The following is a 20,246-nucleotide window of genomic DNA, read 5'->3' as shown; positions in this document are numbered from 1 at the left end:
ACGGGAGAGGAGCGCATCTCCTGGCTGACAGAGATAATGTTATAGAGTAGCCTCGGACTGTTATAGGTGAAGTTATGAGGACAGTGTGGTTTAAGGATAAAAAAACAAAGATGAATATTTCTGGGATGATTTTTATATTGGTTATATTTTTGGACCGACTGGAGGTTTACCCAGCTTTTCATCACTGGTTAGTATACTGCACACTGCCACTCATTAGAAACTATGTTAACTGGCGAAACCGTGTTGCTTTATTTGGATAGTTATATTTCCGACATGTATAGGCCTATTTTTTTAACGCAGCGAGAGAGAGAGAGAGAGAGAGAGAGAGAGAGAGAGAGAGAGAGAGAGAGATAGAGAGAGAGAGAGAGAGAGAGAGAGAGAGAGAGAGAGAGAGAGAGAGAGAGAGGTGTTCATACAGATTTGCTCTCACTTGAAAATAGCCGTGACAGCTTGGATTGAGTTCAGTGCCTTGTTTGATCTGTACGTACGTGCGCCTGTTTCAGCTTCTGTTGTCAGAATCATTCTGTGACAAAACCAAACGCCTCACTCTAACCACGCAGCAGCATTCGCTCACAGAAACTCATTGATGCCCCCCTCTCTGTGTTGTCCATAGATGTCGTGATGCGCAATTTGTGCGTAAAAATCTGGCACCGTCTCCAGTGCGCACAGGAGGACACATGAAGACCTGACACCTTAACCGACCGTTTTACACCTTAACTCCTCGGCATTGTGGCGGACATTCAGAGGAGGACAGGAGACGTTTTGGTTCACAACAAACGTGAAAGAATTTGTATTTTTTTTGTTTTCCTTTTCAACTTCAAGGAATACATCGGAGTGGAGATGGAGGAAGCAGCGAGGACTTTGTGCCACATGTTTTGTTTTGCACAATTAAGGTAAAATGGATGCATGAGACAGCGATGATACTGGACAGCTCATTTTGAGATTCATCACCAGCTCTCTCCAGCTGTTAGAAACCAGACAACTGCATCTGTCAACCAACTTGATCACATCAAGGACGCCAGAATAGATCCACAGAAAAAAACTTGAGTGAGATTTTGTCCTAAGGAATCAAAGGATTTCCCCACCCTTTCTCAGATACGACTATATGATCATTTTATAACCGTCTGTAGGCTACTCTGCATGGGGAACGAGTACATTATGGTCAAAACAGTCCTCCTTGCATTTTCTCTCACTGCGTTAAATTCTGGTAACTAAAACAGTCAAATTGCTAATCTGTTAATTTGGGGACCCATTGCCTTTAAACAGTACTGTACTGAGATGATTATTACATGAATTACCAGCTATTTTGATAACCGATTAAATTGGTTTGAGTAATCTTTTAAGAAGAAAAAAAAAGCCGAAATTCTCTGATTGCAGCTTCTTTAATGTGAATGTTTTCATCTTATTGGGCGTTGGAAAATATAGACATTTTTCACCATTTTCTGACATTCTATAGACACAGCAACTTATTGATTAATCAAGAAAATAATCAACAGATTAATCAACAATTAAAATAATCGTTTATAGTTGCAAGCCATAGCCTTTTAAAGGAAGGCAAAGACGTAAATTCATATTTGTTCTGTCAATAGCCTACATTTGATGTTTTGTTTGAAATTGGTGAATGTTAGTCTTGGTGTGATCACAGACTGCTCGTCATAGTCTACCCACCTTTTTTATCCCCCCCCCCCCCCCCACACACACTTTATCTCCAATTGTACCATTCCCCCTGCTGTCCCGGTCGTTGCTCCACCCCCTCTGCCGATCTGGGAGAGCTCTAGACTAGCACATGCTCCCTCCGCTACATGTGCAGTCACCAGCCGCATCTTTCCACCTGACAGCAAGGAGTTTCACCAGCAAGACGTTACGTTGCTTCTTCCAACATGGATAACGTGTTCAACGTCACTGGAGCTCCGCCAGTGTGCAACGACTCCGTGGAATCGCTCTGTTCGGGAAACTGCAGCGACCTGAACTGCACCGCTCCTCCGCCAGACTTCCGTTCTACGACTTGTACGTGGTCTTACCGGTCATCTACTCGGTCATCTGCGCCGTGGGCCTGACGGGCAACACGGCCGTCATCGTACGTCATCCTCAAAGCGCCCAAGATGAAGACCGTCACCAACATGTTCATCCTGAACCTGCCATCGCCGACGACCTGTTCACCCTGGTGCTGCCCATCAACATCGCCGAACACCTGCTGCACTCCTGGCCTTTCGGAGAGGTTCTGTGCAAAGTCATCTTAAGCATCGACCACTACAACATCTTCTCCAGCATCTATTTCCTCACAGTTATGAGTGTGGACAGGTGAGTGTGGGCAGGTGAGTGTGGACAGGTGAGTGTGGACAGGTGAGTGTGGACAGGTGAGTGTGGACAGGTGAGTGTGTGGACAGGTGAGTGTGGACAGGTGAGTGTGGACAGGTGAGTGTGGACAGGTGAGTGTGTGGACAGGTGAGTGTGGACAGGTGAGTGTGGACAGGTGAGTGTGGACAGGTGAGTGTGTGGACAGGTGAGTGTGGACAGGTGAGTGTGGACAGGTGAGTGTGGACAGGTGAGTGTGGACAGGTGAGTGTGTGGACAGGTGAGTGTGGACAGGTGAGTGTGGACAGGTGAGTGTGGACAGGTGAGTGTGTGGACAGGTGAGTGTGGACAGGTGAGTGTGGACAGGTGAGTGTGTGGACAGGTGAGTGTGGACAGGTGAGTGTGGACAGGTGAGTGTGGACAGGTACAGTGGTATTTGTTTCCTCACAGTTATGAGTGTGGGCAGGTGAGTGTGTGGACAGGTGAGTGTGGACAGGTCGGTGTGGACAGGTACAGTAGTATTTGTTTCCTCACAGTTATGAGTGTGGGCAGGTGAGTGTGGGCAGGTGAGTGTGTGGGCAGGTGAGTGTGGACAGGTGAGTGTGGACAGGTGAGTGTGGACAGGTGAGTGTGGACAGGTGAGTGTGGACAGGTGAGTGTGTGGACAGGTGAGTGTGGACAGGTGAGTGTGGACAGGTGAGTGTGGACAGGTGAGTGTGGACAGGTCAGTGTGTGGACAGGTGAGTGTGGACAGGTGAGTGTGGACAGGTGAGTGTGTGGACAGGTGAGTGTGTGGACAGGTGAGTGTGGACAGGTGAGTGTGGACAGGTGAGTGTGTGGACAGGTGAGTGTGGACAGGTGAGTGTGGACAGGTGAGTGTGTGGACAGGTGAGTGTGGACAGGTACAGTGGTATTTGTTTCCTCACAGTTATGAGTGTGGGCAGGTGAGTGTGTGGACAGGTGAGTGTGGACAGGTCGGTGTGGACAGGTACAGTAGTATTTGTTTCCTCACAGTTATGAGTGTGGGCAGGTGAGTGTGGGCAGGTGAGTGTGTGGGCAGGTGAGTGTGGACAGGTGAGTGTGGACAGGTGAGTGTGGACAGGTGAGTGTGGACAGGTGAGTGTGTGGACAGGTGAGTGTGGACAGGTGAGTGTGGACAGGTGAGTGTGGACAGGTGAGTGTGGACAGGTCAGTGTGTGGACAGGTGAGTGTGGACAGGTGAGTGTGGACAGGTGAGTGTGTGGACAGGTGAGTGTGTGGACAGGTGAGTGTGGACAGGTGAGTGTGGACAGGTGAGTGTGGACAGGTGAGTGTGTGGACAGGTGAGTGTGGACAGGTGAGTGTGGACAGGTGAGTGTGGACAGGTGAGTGTGGACAGGTCAGTGTGGACAGGTGAGTGTGTGGACAGGTGAGTGTGGACAGGTGAGTGTGGACAGGTGAGTGTGGACAGGTGAGTGTGTGGACAGGTGAGTGTGGGCAGGTGAGTGTGTGGGCAGGTGAGTGTGGACAGGTGAGTGTGGACAGGTCAGTGTGGACAGGTGAGTGTGAACAGGTACAGTGGTATTTGTTTTCCAACCTTTTTTTATTATGCTTTTGTTTTGTTAATCCACATGTGTATGAGCACTTAAAGGGATAGTTCTCTTGTTTTAAAGTCTAGCCCTATTTGCTACTTACCAATGATGATGCAGATTGGTAGAGTTCTTTCTCAGCACAATCCTCATAGTAGCTGTTCCTCATATAGTAGCCCTGGGAATTTGTGCAAATACGAATGCAAGGTCAATGGGGTTCTGTATGTGCCAGCTGACTGAAGCTCACTGAAATGTACGTTGTACATTGTGTGTGTGTGTGTGTGTGTGTGTGTGTGTGTGTGTGTGTGTGTGTGTGTGTGTGTGTGTGTGCGCGCGCGCTGTGGATGACATTTCAGTGAGCCTCAGTCAGCTTGTACTGTACATTGACGTTGCATTCGTTTTTTCACAACTTTCCAGAGCTACTCATGAGGAACAGCATGGTTTGTGGTGAGAAAGAAATCTTCAAATCAACATGATCATTGAAGTAGTAAATAGGGCTAGACATTAAAAAACGTGCATTTAAAGGGCCACTTTGCTGATTTTCAACCAGCTCACAATCATTATAGATGGTTTTCATTCAATTGTGTTGCTATGGGAACAATTTGAAACCTAGCTCATTTCCTGTCATCTATTGTATTAGCAAACACCGCAACAGGAAGTAAAGCTAGGGGCAATTTACAATGTTTATGTTGTCAAGTTAAAACCGTCTATATGCAAATGAACACTATTTAACTTCCCTCCATCTTGCCTGGACCGAGAGCTCCCCGTTCATTCACATAACTTCCTGGTCCAAATGATGTCATCATGATGTCATTTGGAGCAGTTTTGTCATAGTGTCACTATTACTGTCACTACGGTATGATTTTTCCTCGCTTCCTTCACAGAAATTCCTCGACCAAATGACATCATTATGATATCATTTAGATCAGGAAGTTCTGTGAGTGAACGGGGAGCTGCACAGCTGTGCATTGAGGGGCGGGCGTTCCTTCACAGCGCCCACTACAAAGGTGTTGGAGATGAAAAGGCCCTGTCGCCCCAGGTCCGGAACTTAGTCCTCGGGGTTATCAGGCTGTTAGTGTCAGCAGACCTGAGGCGACAGGTAGGGGTGTGGCGGAGGAGGAGGTCGGAGACGTAGGGAGGGGCCAGGTTGTTGAGGGCTTTGTAGGTGGTGAGCAGTATTTTGAAGTCTATCCGGTGTTTGACTGGGAGCCAGTGGAGGTTGTGAAGGACAGGGGTGATGTGATCTCGGCGACGGGTGGAGGTGAGCAGGCGAGCAGCGGAGTTCTGGACATATTGCAGTTTATTGAGGAGTTTGTTTGGTGAGCCGTAGAGGATGCTGTTACAGTAGTCGAGTCTGATGAGGGCATGGATGAGGGTTTCGGCAGCGGAAGGGGACAGGGAGGGACGGAGGCGAGCAATGTTCCTGAGGTGAAAGAATGCAGTTTTGGTGATGTGGTTGACATGGGGAAGGAATGAGAGGGTGGGGTCAAGGATGATTCCAAGGTTGCGGACGTGGGTGGAGGGGGTGACGATGGAGCCATCAATGTTAACCCATTGATACCTGATGCAGCATTTGTGTGTGTATCCCTTTACGACCGCGAACCGCGTGAAAGGGATACACACACAAATGAGGGATATACACACAAATGCTGCATCAGGTATCAATGGGTTAAGAGAGAAAGTATGAGCGGATCGGGTGAGGGAGTTTGGGCCAGTGATTAGAATTTCAGATTTATTGCAGTTGAGTTGGAGAAGGTTTTGTTGCATCCAAGTTTTTACATAATATTAATTATGTTTGAATCTCCACCCCGGTTCTGTCTGTGTGGCGTTTGCATGTTCTTCCCGTGTTTGCTCCAACAGTCTAAAGCCATGCTGTTTTTAATGTAATCTAGTAAAATGTGTATATATGTAAGGTTTGTATGTACTGTATGTAACCTATGTTGTGTGATGTAGTATGCCTGTGATGATGACATGCCTGTGTGATAAGGGGCTATACACATAACTGAACTGAACTGAACTGATTGTGCATTTATGTCCCATCAATTCGATATCTCTCTGGGCAGGTATTTGGTGGTGCTGGCGACGGTGCGGTCCAAGCGCATGCCCTACCGCACCTACCGGGCCGCCAAAATGGTGTCCGTGTGCGTGTGGATGCTGGTGATTGTCATCGTGATGCCGTTCAGCGTGTTCGCGGGCGTGTTCGTGGACGCCGAGCGGACCAGCTGCGTGCTGAGCCTGCCCAGCCCAGAGAGCCTGTGGTTCAAAGCCAGCCGCATCTACACACTCATCCTGGGCTTCTGCATCCCCGTCTCCACTATCTGCATCCTCTACACCATGATGCTCTACAAGCTGAGGAACATGCGCCTCAACAGGTCGCTCAGGCTGGATGAATGCATTTTGAATGAATGAATGAATGAATTTCTATTTTCCGTGTCGACTCATTTACATGACCCACCCCTCATGGGATTATTCAAACACATTATTATCAGTGTTGGGCAAGTTACTTTCAAAATGTAATATACTACATATTACTAGTTACTTTCATTTGAAAGTAATACGTTACTTTACAATATTACTTTCTGTGTAGAGTAACTCGTTAGTGTAATTACTTACGTTAATTACACTACTTTTGCATTACTTTTACCAAAACAACAGCAGCAGCAGAATGACATCGCTGCCCCGGAACCATCCCGAGAAATAATTTCAACCGCCTTGAAGTCAGTGTAAACAATCCAAAATTCTAAATGTTATTCTTTCCCTTTGTTACTGTCATCTATAGTGGTTATTTGCATAAAAACACACAGTTTGATTAGGAAATGATTGTATCTTTTTAAAATATGTGCTTTGATTTAATCTAATGTAACGCAATTTGTAACTTGAGTTACTTGACAAAGTAACTGGTATAATATTACTGAAATCCTATAAGTAATGAGTTATATTACTGAGTTACTGCTAAAAGTAATATATTACATGTAATATGTTACTTTTGTAATGAGTTACCCCCAACACTGATTATTATAATAACAACATTGATCAACATCCCGCGATAGCAGCACAATAGACATCATCCAAGCATAAACATCATCCAAGCATAAAATAAACCCAATCTTTCCACAAATGACGTTCCACGAGATACCCCATATTGGGAAAACAGCAAATGTAATACAAACATACAAACACAGCCTCCTATAGGCACAAGAAACAGATTAGCTAGATTCTACGTTTGCAAGGTAGTTCAGGTTAAGGTTAGGGTAGGTAGTTCAGGTTAAGGTTAGGGTAGGTAGTTCAGGTTAAGGTTAGGGTAGGTAGTTCAGGTTAAGGTTAGGGTAGGTAGTTCAGGTTAAGGTTAGGGTAGGTAGTTCACGTTAAGGTTAGGGTAGGTAGTTCAGGTTAGGGTTAGGGTAGGTAGTTCAGGTTAAGGTTAGGGTAGGTAGTTCAGGTTAAGGTTAGGGTAGGTAGTTCAGGTTAAGGTTAGGGTAGGTAGTTCAGGTTAAGGTTAGGGTAGGTAGTTCAGGTTAAGGTTAGGGTAGGTAGTTCAGGTTAGGGTTAGGGTAGGTAGTTCAGGTTAAGGGTAGGGTAGGTAGTTCAGGTTAAGGTTAGGGTAGGTAGTTCAGGTTAGGGTTAGGGTAGGTAGTTCAGGTTAGGGTTAGGGTAGGTAGTTCAGGTTAAGGGTAGGGTAGGTAGTTCAGGTTAAGGTTAGGGTAGGTAGTTCAGGTTAAGGTTGGGGTAGGTAGTTCAGGTTAAGGTTAGGGTAGGTAGTTCAGGTTAAGGTTAGGGTAGGTAGTTCAGGTTAAGGTAGGTAGTTCAGGTTAAGGTTAGGGTAGGTAGTGCTTCTCAAACTTTTTCACGTCAACGACCCCTAAACTGAGACATTAGACCACGGACCCCCATTTGCCTTTTGCTTTTAGATGTTTTATTACAGAACCTGTATGAAACCCATCACTGAAATAGTCCTACATTCTCAATATTTAAATATGGATGGAATTATAGTGATATTAGGTTTTATTTTCTGGTTTATATTTCAAATGTGTGAATAGTTCCCCCTTTTGCTGGGGACCCCCTGGAAACCCCCTCAAGGACCCCAGGGGGTCTCCGGACCACACTTTGAGAACCACTGGGTTAGACCCTCTGTTCTCTTCTCGCTCTCTTCTATCTCTCATCGCTCTTCTCCATTCTCCCTCTCTCGTCTTCGATTCTTGTTCTGTTCTCTCTCCTCTCATCCCCCTCTTTTCACTCTCTCCTCTCTCTCTGCTCCTTTCTCTCTCTCTCTCTCTCTCTCTCTCTCTCTCCTCCATTCCCCCATCAATCAATCAATCAATCAATCAATCAATCAATCAATCAATCAATCAATTTTATATTTATATAGTTATCTCAAGGCGCTTTGCAAACAGAGCAGGTAGAAGACCAGGCTCTTTATTTTAGACCCAACAATTGAAACAATTCTCACATGCACTTGGGATTCATGTGGCATCCTATCCTACCTTCTTGTTCTGTTTTCTTTCTATTTCCTGTCATCTCCCTCTCCTCACTCTCCTCTCCTCTCCTCTCCTCTCCTCTCCTCTCCTCTCCTCTCCTCTCCTCTCCTCTCCTCTCCTCTCCTCTCCTCTCCTCTCCTCTTCTCTCTCCTCTTCTCTCTCCTCTTCTCTCTCTCCTCTTCTCTCCTCTCCTCTCCTCTCCTCTCCTCACTCTCCTCTCCTCTCTTATCTCCTCTCCTATATTCTCTCCTCTCCTCTCCTCTCTTATCTCCTCTCCTATATTCTCTCCTCTCCTCTCCTCTCTTATCTCCTCTCCTATCTCCTCTCCTCTTATCTCCTCTCCTCTCCTATCTCCTCTCTTATCTCCTCTCCTATCTCCTCTCCTCTCCTCTCCTCTCCTCTCCTCTCCTCTCCTCTCCTCTCCTCCCCTCTCTTCTCTTCTCTTGCTATGACTGTTTTTTGTAATAAGCTTTATATAAAATTATGTTTTATTGTGCTTTAATAGACCTAGCTAGACACATTCTCTGTCAAATCCTCTGAGAGATGCTTGTGAATAGAGCGCCGAAGTCACACCCTCTTCCGGGTTGGGCCTACGCACCAAGGGAGTTCCCACGATTTTTCCATAGACATTTTGGAAAATGCTTATGAAAATAGTTGTACTTGGTCAAACCAAGCGATTCAGCTATATTTAGAATCAGGAGAGACCGTAACATTTCACTTACACAAAAACAAGAGCAACAACAACAACAAATGTTTCTTCTTTTAGTTTTGATCCGAGTGCAAGTCTATGGTCTCTCCTGATTCAACACGTTCTCACGCCAAACGTTTCTCACAGAACCGACTTGGCAACCTCCGTAACGCTCCGTGGAGCCTATATTGTTTTATGGAACGTGCTCCATGGAGCAGCACTCCGCACCTGTGGGTTCAGGGAAACATCAAGGGCTCGTCGTCCACAATGAGTTGGGAAGTCGGGGGACGGAGGGGGGTGTCTTTAGGTTAAAGCATTGGGTGGCTGTGGTTAGGGGGAGGGGGGTCTTCAGGGGGTCTTTAAGCCCCAAGCCCCCCTAAGCCCCCCAAGCCTAACCCAAAACCAGCATCATACAACCGTATTTCCCAACGCGTCCTGGATGACGAGCCCCAGGGCGTGCGTGCTTGACCTTTGTCTGTATACCCACAGCTGCGGTGTGCTTTTTAAGGGTCGGCCCGTGCTGCGTTCCATAAAGCGCTATAGGTTCCGCGGCAAAGTGCGGCTCTGAGATGAGTTCGGAGTGAGAACGGGTTGCTTGATTCTAAATATAGCTGAATCGCCTGGTTTTACCAAGTAAAACTAGTTCTATAAGCATTTTAGCAAAGCCTTTGGTCCGTAGGCCCATCCCGGAAGAGGGCGTGACTTTGGCACTCTACTAGGGCTATACAATTAAACTTGCCTTGACTTGACTTAACAGCAACGCCAAGGCGCTGGACAAGGCCAAGAAGAAGGTGACGGTGATGGTGTTTGTGGTGCTGGCCGTTTGCCTGTTCTGCTGGACGCCTTTCCACCTGAGCACCATTGTGGCCTTGACCACCGACCTGCGCACCACGCCGCTGCTCATCGGCGTCTCCTACGCCATAACCAGCCTGAGCTACGCCAACTCCTGCCTCAACCCCTTCCTCTACGCCTTCCTGGATGACAGCTTCAGGAAGGCCTTCAAGAAGATGCTGGAATGTAGACCTGCCTGAACTAAAACCGAAAACGAATATATATATATATATATATATATATATATATATATATATATATATATATATATATATATATATAATTATTATTATTATTATTATTATTATTATTATTTAAAAAATTACACTACACACAATTTCACATCAAAAAGAATGTAGACGGGCCTGAACGAGAGGTCTTCACATGGGTCCAAAATGATGGACGCGAACCCTAATGGACCCGTGGAATTTGTTTCTGGACCCGATTGGACCCGTCTATTATTAGAAAGCTGAGACCCGGACCCGTACAGACCCCATACATGTCAAACCCAGGACCCGTACAGACCCCATACATGTCAGACCCAGGACCCGTACAGACCCCATACATGTCAGACCCAGGACCCGTACAGACCCCATACATGTCAGACCCAGGACCCGGAGTTAAATTGTATAGAAATTCACCCCGTACAGTTGACAAAGTGACATTGGCATAGAGACCAAAACCGCTTTTGAACCAGACTCTTTTAACATGTTTATTTCTGCTGTAAGTTTGAGCACTCTAACTTGGGGGTGATGGGGAATGCCTCGCATTTGGAGCTAGCCTCAAGTGGCCATTTAAAGAACTCCAGTTTTTGGGACTTCCGCATTAGCCTCAATGCAACCAAATGAAACTGCCCCCTCGCTATAGAGACTCACTGAGCAGGGGCAGACAGTGATGGAGACATGGGACCCTCCTGACAGAGTTGTAGATTTGGACGAACTTCAACTTTGGGTTCAAATCAGAAATGTTCATACATGTTATGCAGATGGGATTGTTTTATGTGTTTAAGCCGCACTAGGCCACTTCAATAAGATAAGAAATCATTAACTACATATAAAGAAACGTATGATGTCACATGCAGTGTTGGGCACGTTACTTTAAAAAAGTAATATATTACATATTACTCGTTACTATTTTCAAAAGTAATATTATTACTTTACTTATTACTCCATGCCAAAAGTAATTTGTTATATACTCGTCATATTACTTTTCCGTTACATTCCACACAAATGGCAATAGGCCTTTTTCACTGCAGCGATTTTGTGTCTAAAAGGCAGGAGTTTGTGTCACAAATAACGTTAGCTCTGTGTCACCTTTCTTCCCGACAAAAACAAAGTCATGGGAATATATCCAGCCACGGATTTTCCTCCTTGGCTCAGCAGGGCAGAGAGGGTGCTCTGAATGTGCTCTGCGGTGACGTCACCTTGTTTTGGGAGCGTTAAAAGCCATGCTGCTTGTGATCAGTGAATGACAGAATGGACTCAACAAAAGATGTAACGAGTTGTTTTATCTTGAAGTAACGGTAATATTATTACTTATATACTATTAGTAATTCGTTACACTACTCGTTACTTGGAAAAGTAATATTATTACAGTAACGAGTAACTAGTAACTCGTTACTTCCCAACACTGGTCACATGTCAGTAAACTGCACACACATTGCCCCCTGGATGTTGTGTGATGCTTTATACTAAAGGGACCAGAGAAGCAACGGTGTTAAGTTCAGGTTTCTCTAGACGCAACGCTGCTCCCTGCTGTTTAAGGCGAGACATGGCAGGGTAACACTTTAAACTAATAGGTATCACCATGAAACTTCCCCAGTTGATAATTCTACTTAAAATTCTCTGTAATACAGGTTTTCTGAAATGTTACGTATAGTATATGCAAATGAGTCATTATCTACTATTATCTATGCACTAATTTGCATACATTTCCAGAACAGAAATCTGACAAACAAACATCCACATGTTTTTACAGAGGATATCTCTCTTGGAGATCTTTTTTTTTAAATCACTCCATAAATCAGAATACTGTCAACAGTCATTAAAAAAACAATTGTTTTTAGGAATGAATGTTATATACTATAGATCAGGCTATGAATGATACAACAAACCCTTCTGTAAAAGAAAAAGAAAGAAAGAAAGAAAGAAAGAAAGAAAGAAAGAAAGAAAGAAAGAAAGAAAGAAAGAAAGAAAGAAAGAAAGAAAGAAAGAAAGAAAGAAAGAAAAAGAAAGAGTCTGAATATATTTAGGAATAAAACGGAGTTTGGTGCTACTGAATTTGAGATTTCTGGCTCAGAGTATGAGAAAGAGAAAACAGTCTTTTTAGCCCATTAACCTGCCATGTCTCCCTGTAAGAGACAGTTTTGTCTTGTGGGCAGAGAAGAGTTCGACATCGAGGATCATTTGGGACAAACAGGGCGACGTTACGGTGTCTCTATTAGTAGAGATGGTCTATTCCTCTCTGCTGTAGCCTCATTAGGTGATTTAGACTGAGAAGACAGCTGGATCTTCCCATAACAACCTTGCCTATAGTGCATCTTCCAGGCTTTAACAGCAGGGCCCACACAGGGAAAGACATTGGCAGATGGTACTCAGTCTAAATGGCTAACATACTGGGCTAGAAGGAATAAAAGCACTTGGTCAGAATTGTCAGCAAAATTGCCCATCACCACGGCCTCTAAACACTGGACGGTGACATCACCACGGTCTCTAAACACTGGGCGGTGACATCACCAGGGTCTCTAAACACTGGGCGGTGACATCACCACGGTCTCTAAACACTGGGCGGTGACATCACCACGGTCACTAAACACTGGGCGGTGACATCACCACGGTCTCTAAACACTGGGCGGTGACATCACCACGGCCTCTAAACACTGGGCGGTGACATCACCACGGTCTCTAAACACTGGGCGGTGACATCACCACGGTCTCTAAACACTGGGCGGTGACATCACCACGGTCACTAAACACTGGGCGGTGACATCACCAGGGTCTCTAAACACTGGGCGGTGACATCACCACGGCCTCTAAACACTGGGCGGTGACATCACCAGGGTCTCTAAACACTGGGCGGTGACATCACCACGGTCACTAAACACTGGGCGGTGACATCACCAGGGTCTCTAAACACTGGGCGGTGACATCACCACGGCCTCTAAACACTGGGCGGTGACATCACCAGGGTCTCTAAACACTGGGCGGTGACATCACCACGGTCACTAAACACTGGGCGGTGACATCACCACGGTCTCTAAACACTGGGCGATGACATCACCACGGTCTCTAAACACTGGGCGGTGACATCACCAGGGTCTCTAAACACTGGGCGGTGACATCACCACGGCCTCTAAACACTGGGCGGTGACATCACCACGGCCTCTAAACACTGGGCGGTGACATCACCAGGGTCTCTAAACACTGGGCGGTGACATCACCACGGTCACTAAACACTGGGCGGTGACATCACCACGGTCTCTAAACACTGGGCGGTGACATCACCACGGCCTCTAAACACTGGGCGGTGACATCACCACGGTCTCTAAACACTGGGCGGTGACATCACCAGGGTCTCTAAACACTGGGCGGTGACATCACCACGGTCACTAAACACTGGGCGGTGACATCACCACGGTCTCTAAACACTGGGCGGTGACATCACCACGGCCTCTAAACACTGGGCGGTGACATCACCAGGGCCTCTAAACACTGGGCGGTGACATCACCAGGGTCTCTAAACACTGGGCGGTGACATCACCAGGGTCTCTAAACACTGGGCGGTGACATCACCAGGGTCTCTAAACACTGGGCGGTGACATCACCACGGCCTCTAAACACTGGGCGGTGACATCACCAGGGTCTCTAAACACTGGGCGGTGACATCACCAGGGTCTCTAAACACTGGGCGGTGACATCACCACGGCCTCTAAACACTGGGCGGTGACATCACCAGGGTCTCTAAACACTGGGCGGTGACATCACCAGGGTCTCTAAACACTGGGCGGTGACATCACCACGGCCTCTAAACACTGGGCGGTGACATCACCAGGGTCTCTAAACACTGGGCGGTGACATCACCACGGTCACTAAACACTGGGCGGTGACATCACCACGGTCTCTAAACACTGGGCGGTGACATCACCACGGCCTCTAAACACTGGGCGGTGACATCACCACGGTCTCTAAACACTGGGCGGTGACATCACCAGGGTCTCTAAACACTGGGCGGTGACATCACCACGGCCTCTAAACACTGGGCGGTGACATCACCACGGCCTCTAAACACTGGGCGGTGACATCACCAGGGTCTCTAAACACTGGGCGGTGACATCACCACGGTCACTAAACACTGGGCGGTGACATCACCACGGTCTCTAAACACTGGGCGGTGACATCACCAGGGTCTCTAAACACTGGGCGGTGACATCACCAGGGTCTCTAAACACTGGGCGGTGACATCACCACGGTCTCTAAACACTGGGCGGTGACATCACCACGGCCTCTAAACACTGGGCGGTGACATCACCACGGTCTCTAAACACTGGGCGGTGACATCACCAGGGTCTCTAAACACTGGGCGGTGACATCACCAGGGTCTCTAAACACTGGGCGGTGACATCACCACGGTCACTAAACACTGGGCGGTGACATCACCAGGGTCTCTAAACACTGGGCGGTGACATCACCACGGCCTCTAAACACTGGGCGGTGACATCACCAGGGTCTCTAAACACTGGGCGGTGACATCACCACGGCCTCTAAACACTGGGCGGTGACATCACCAGGGTCTCTAAACACTGGGCGGTGACATCACCACGGCCTCTAAACACTGGGCGGTGACATCACCAGGGTCTCTAAACACTGGGCGGTGACATCACCACGGTCACTAAACACTGGGCGGTGACATCACCACGGTCTCTAAACACTGGGCGGTGACATCACCAGGGTCTCTAAACACTGGGCGGTGACATCACCAGGGTCTCTAAACACTGGGCGGTGACATCACCACGGTCTCTAAACACTGGGCGGTGACATCACCACGGCCTCTAAACACTGGGCGGTGACATCACCACGGTCTCTAAACACTGGGCGGTGACATCACCAGGGTCTCTAAACACTGGGCGGTGACATCACCAGGGTCTCTAAACACTGGGCGGTGACATCACCACGGTCACTAAACACTGGGCGGTGACATCACCAGGGTCTCTAAACACTGGGCGGTGACATCACCACGGCCTCTAAACACTGGGCGGTGACATCACCAGGGTCTCTAAACACTGGGCGGTGACATCACCACGGCCTCTAAACACTGGGCGGTGACATCACCAGGGTCTCTAAACACTGGGCGGTGACATCACCACGGCCTCTAAACACTGGGCGGTGACATCACCAGGGTCTCTAAACACTGGGCGGTGACATCACCACGGCCTCTAAACACTGGGCGGTGACATCACCACGGTCTCTAAACACTGAGCGGTGACATCACCACGGTCTCTAAACACGGTCTCTCTGTCCTTCGCGTATCTTGAGAACCGTTGGTCGGATCGACTTCGAACTTGACCAGTGCATCAAGGCGGACCTGACGGAGTGCAGACCAGTTTCTGTTCGTTCAATATTAATAGATAAATATCACTGATGAAATCATAATTGATGACATCACTGATGACATCAGTGACATCATCACTGAATATAGCCACAGCCATTCATGATCAGCCTTAGGACAGTTAGGGCAATTAATCTGCCCTAATTAAAAAAATCGGGCTCCGTCAGGTCACGGATGCTCTTTACACCCTGTGAAAATTTCTGCCCGATCGCACATAAAGTTTCCCCGCTATATAAGACTGATTCTACCTACTCTCCCATACTCCCATCACTTAAATAGCCTCAGACTGATGACATCACTGATGCATCACTGATCACTTATAGCCTCAGACTGATGACATCACTGATGAATCACTGATCACTTATATAGCCTCAGACTGATGACATCACTGACAACATCATCACTGATGACATAATCTCTAATGACATAATCACTGATGACATCACTGACGACTTCAAACTTGGACGGAGTTCAGGGATTGATTGACAGCTGTCATGTCGATATGATTGGTTGAAATGGGGTAGAAATTTGCTAGTTCTTCGTTAAATCAGCATACTGTAGATTACAGTTATGAATGAAATCCTAACCAAATTACTTTTGATGTGAAAAAGTGTGAAACACTAAAGAAATTTGATTTTTGAGAATTGTTTGGCATACTGTACATGGTTAAACAGGTGCACTGAATACCCAGGGCCAGGGATGTGAACTAAAATAAAAAATAAAATAATTTTTTGGGTTCAGCTCGTCTTTAAACCAATAGCAGCACGACAAGACGTTTTTTCTCGTGTGATGGTGATCTCGCAAATCCAGCTGCCTCGTAAGGTTAAGGCGAGCGAGGGTAACACACAGAAGTGTCCGCATACGGGCCTTCACTGAACTCCATCCAGACCGCACGCACCACAGCCTCTGAGCCATAGACCATATCAAAAATATAAAAGTTACAGCGATGTCACCTATCGGTTTGTGGACTTGCGTTTTGAAGCCTCTAATTTGGCGTTTTGGCCACTGCCATCTTGGTTTTCGCGCAGCTCGCGCCCAGTAGTTTAGTACAGAGCCGCAGCGCCGCCTGCTATTGGTCCGTGATCAGCAAACTTCGTGATCACTGGACATGCTACCTGTCAATCACACCCAAAACATAGTCTTTTCTATCGTTTATTTTACTCGAAACGAGTGAGTTATCTAAAAATGCACCCTGCGTACAGTTGTCGTGAAAGGTGAAGGTGCGTTATTACAAACCACTTCCCGGTCAGACACACCCTACTCTGCCTGTGATTGCCTTCCCATGATATTCTTACCCTAACCTCAACCAATCCTCACTCCTCATGCCTAAACCCAACCTCCTCATGCCTAAACCCAATCCAATCAGAGGGACAGTGGGGTGGGTCTGATCCAATCAGAGGGACAGTGGGGTGGGTCTGATCCAATCAGAGGAACAGTAGGGTGGGTCTGATCCAATCAGAGGGACAGTGGGGTGGGTCTGATCCAATCAGAGGGACAGTAGGGTGGGTCTGATCCAATCAGAGGGACAGTGGGGTGGGTCTGATCCAATCAGAGGAACAGTAGGGTGGGTCTGATCCAATCAGAGGGACAGTGGGGTGGGTCTGATCCAATCAGAGGGACAGTAGGGTGGGTCTGATCCAATCAGAGGGACAGTAGGGTGGGTCTGACCTGGATGTGGTGTACGGTTGTCATGAAAGGTGAAATTATCTGGAGACCAAAACATTTAAAGTGTAACTTACCCCCAAAACACTTTTTTTCAGCTTTTAACCAATACTGTATATATGACTTTGGGGGTGGTGTGTGAAGAATTCTGGTCAAAATTTCCACATTTGAGACCAAACTTTTACCATTGTACCATTTGTATCATTTTGAGCTGCCTAAGTGCCCTCTATGAGTTCAACACTGCTTTTCTTTGCCCTCAAAACTGCACAAAATGTGGTACAACCTGACGTCACGATGAACCAAAGACTATGGGATTTCAAGATAGTAACTCCCCTACTCCCCCTGTACCCTTTCCCGGCTCCTCACAACTCCAAGCTTATTCCCATAATGTCACAAGCATTTTCCTACCAATATGGCGGTACAATACACACAGCTCATTGGCTGTTTGTGTCACTTGACCTGTTAATCACCTGTTAATTGATTACAATCGCCTGTTATTTTCCTACCAAGATGGCCATGTGGTGATGTAACATAATACTATCAATAAAAGCCACTATAATCATGAATAGAAATAAAAGGAAGGAAATGGCATTGTGTTGCTGTAAATCATTCCCAACCTTGTTGGCTAAGGAGCCCTAATTTAGTTCACATTTGGGCCATGAACCCCCATATGATGAGATTTGGTCTCTCAGATGCAAATCTGATTTATTTTTAATTTTTATGTAGCCTAGATATGATTTTGTCCAGAATTCCATATATATTAGGTTGAGAGACAACATAGAATCTTGGAATCCTCTCAATGACCACTGGTGGTCCCCTGACCCCACATTGAGAACCACTCAACCAGGAGGAGGGAGGGGGAGAATGTTATGTTTGTGCTGCGGCCAGCTGCAGGCTACTCACTAAATGGGTCTCGCGCTAAATGAGAGGAAAAAGCAGAGGGTGATTGTTTCATGGCGCACTGCACCTTTTGACATGAATCACGAAAAAACCCCAAACGAAAATTAAAAATGGACGGTGTAGAGGACAAGTTGGACAAGTTAATAATGTGCAGAAATCTCCCATTGTGATTACATTAGAGCGTGTTCAGAGCGTGTTTGTCCTGGGTTTGTGTTCTGCTGCGTTAACGATCATTACATAGGAGTCAATGGCAATAAAGTAGTTTGCCACTGAATGACCAAATTGATATAACTTTCAACCATTTTGAGCAACGCTGTTTCCATACAGGCCACCAGCGTTGGCTAGTTGTTGATATTTATAAAGATTTTGTAGCTCTCATATAACTTTATTTTTAGGCCGTGGGCAAACTGTCATGGCGTCGATTCCTGGTAAAAAATCCCTGACCTGAGCACAGCCAAAGAGTATAGTGAGACAAGAGGAGATTTTCATTTCTTGGTTTTTCCCATAGATTTTTTTAAATAAGCAGCATGCCGTTTTGTCACATATCTGGGAAGGGGGGGGTAAGTGCCCCTTTAACCAGGCATGTAAACATGCTAAATCATGGTGTAAAGACGGGCATTTTAATATGGGGGTGAACGGGGAACGTCCTCAGGTGGCCCTTCAAGGAACTAAAGCTTTTATCACTTCCACATAAAGCTTCATCTCTCGAAGCCGAAGCTTGCTGCCTGGTGACGGTCTGAGCAGAATGTCCATGCGGCGTCACACAACAGCTGCCACTGATCTGCAAATCATCATCACGACAACAGTCAGGGTTGGAAGGTAACGGATTGTGTGTAGATCTGTAGATAGTGTGTGGGATTTCACAGAACCGATTACAAATGTGCAACTATTGAAAAAACAATCCCATAGCAAATAGCCTACCTATGGAAATGACACAGCATGTTGTATTCCAGTGGTTCTCAAATCGTTTCACATGAGGGACCCCTAAACTGACAAAGATTAGACCACGGAGCCCCATTTGATAGGATGTTGTCCCACGGTCCCCCATATGATAATAAGATTGATGCTTTTAGATGGTTTATTACAGAAAGTGTATAAAGCCCATGACCAAAATAGTCATTGTGTTACTTATGAATGGAATTATAGCGAAAATAAACTGCCTCCCTTTTGGCTGGGGACCCCCTGGAACCCCCTCAAGGACCCCTGGGGGTCCCCAGACCCCCATTTAAGAACCACTGACTTAGGAACATGCTGGAAGGAGAAAGATCTGAGAATACAGACCCTTTTCACCTCAACCGTTTTGAGGTGGTAAAGTAGGAAGTAAAGCACATGTTACCAATACCATTAATGGTGTTCCATTCCATTTGGGTGTTCAGTGCCCTCCAGGGCCCTTCGAGTGGCCTCGATACTTTTATTGGTTACACCTGCTTTACTTCCTGCTTTACCACCTCAGAACAGTTGATATGAAAAGGGCCTATGGGATCCAAACATTTAGGCTAGGTGATATGGACAAAAATCAAATAGCATGTTCTGTTTTCCTTTCCCTTTAATTTCTTATTTTTATGTTTTAACCAAATTCCTCAATATCGATATTGGGACAATATCGTAGGGATGACTATTGCTGCTTTCACAAAATATTTACACAATAGAGATTTTTGATAAATAATCATCACTAATGTGGATAATCGACTATGGTAAAGGCAAATCATAGAACAGCAAGAACAAGAAGTGGTAAGTTCAGAGGTTCACTTTACTGTAATGCAGACTTTAAAACCAGGAAAACATAACACACTTACATGTATGCCATATCATGATATCCGAAATCTAAGACGATATAATATCACAATATCAGTATAATATCAATATATTTTCATTTTCATTTTACATGCCTTGAAATTATGTACTTGTCAAAGTCCAAAAGCTCTTGTTCAGTTCCATTGAAAATCATGAACAAATCGTCAATGTATCTGCCGTACCATTTCATTTTGTCCAAGAAGGGATTGGCTTGACTGTAAATGTGTCTCTCCTCCCATAGGCCAGGCAAGAGTCCGGCATAGCTCGGGGCATAGGCCGCTCCCATAGCGATTGCTTTCTGCTGCCTGTAGAGATTGTCCTGGAAGAGGAAAACATTATTTTTGAGAGTCTATTCTGTGAGTGACACAATGAAGTCACTAGGGGGCATACTTTGCTCTGGTCATTGGTGTGGGGTCCTATGGTCCTATG

General features: G+C 46.3%; 1 long non-coding RNA gene and 1 pseudogene across 2 annotated transcripts in view; one reads left to right on the top strand and one right to left on the bottom strand.

Moving 5' to 3' along the window:
• The window catches only part of LOC310795041, a 664,395-nt gene that overhangs the window by 321,255 nt on the left and 322,894 nt on the right, over positions 1-20,246 (bottom strand). The window lies entirely within an intron of this gene.
• Positions 1,881-10,057, top strand: LOC310794474 (neuropeptides B/W receptor type 2-like; annotated as a pseudogene). Its single transcript has 3 exons — positions 1,881-2,301; positions 5,927-6,235; positions 9,784-10,057. The product of its transcript is annotated as a neuropeptides B/W receptor type 2-like (transcript).

Source organism: Poromitra crassiceps, assembly GCF_964638095.1.
Source record: "Poromitra crassiceps genome assembly, chromosome: 20".
Classification (NCBI taxonomy): Eukaryota; Metazoa; Chordata; class Actinopteri; order Beryciformes; family Melamphaidae; genus Poromitra; species Poromitra crassiceps.
This window is presented reverse-complemented; position numbering and strand designations above follow the sequence as displayed.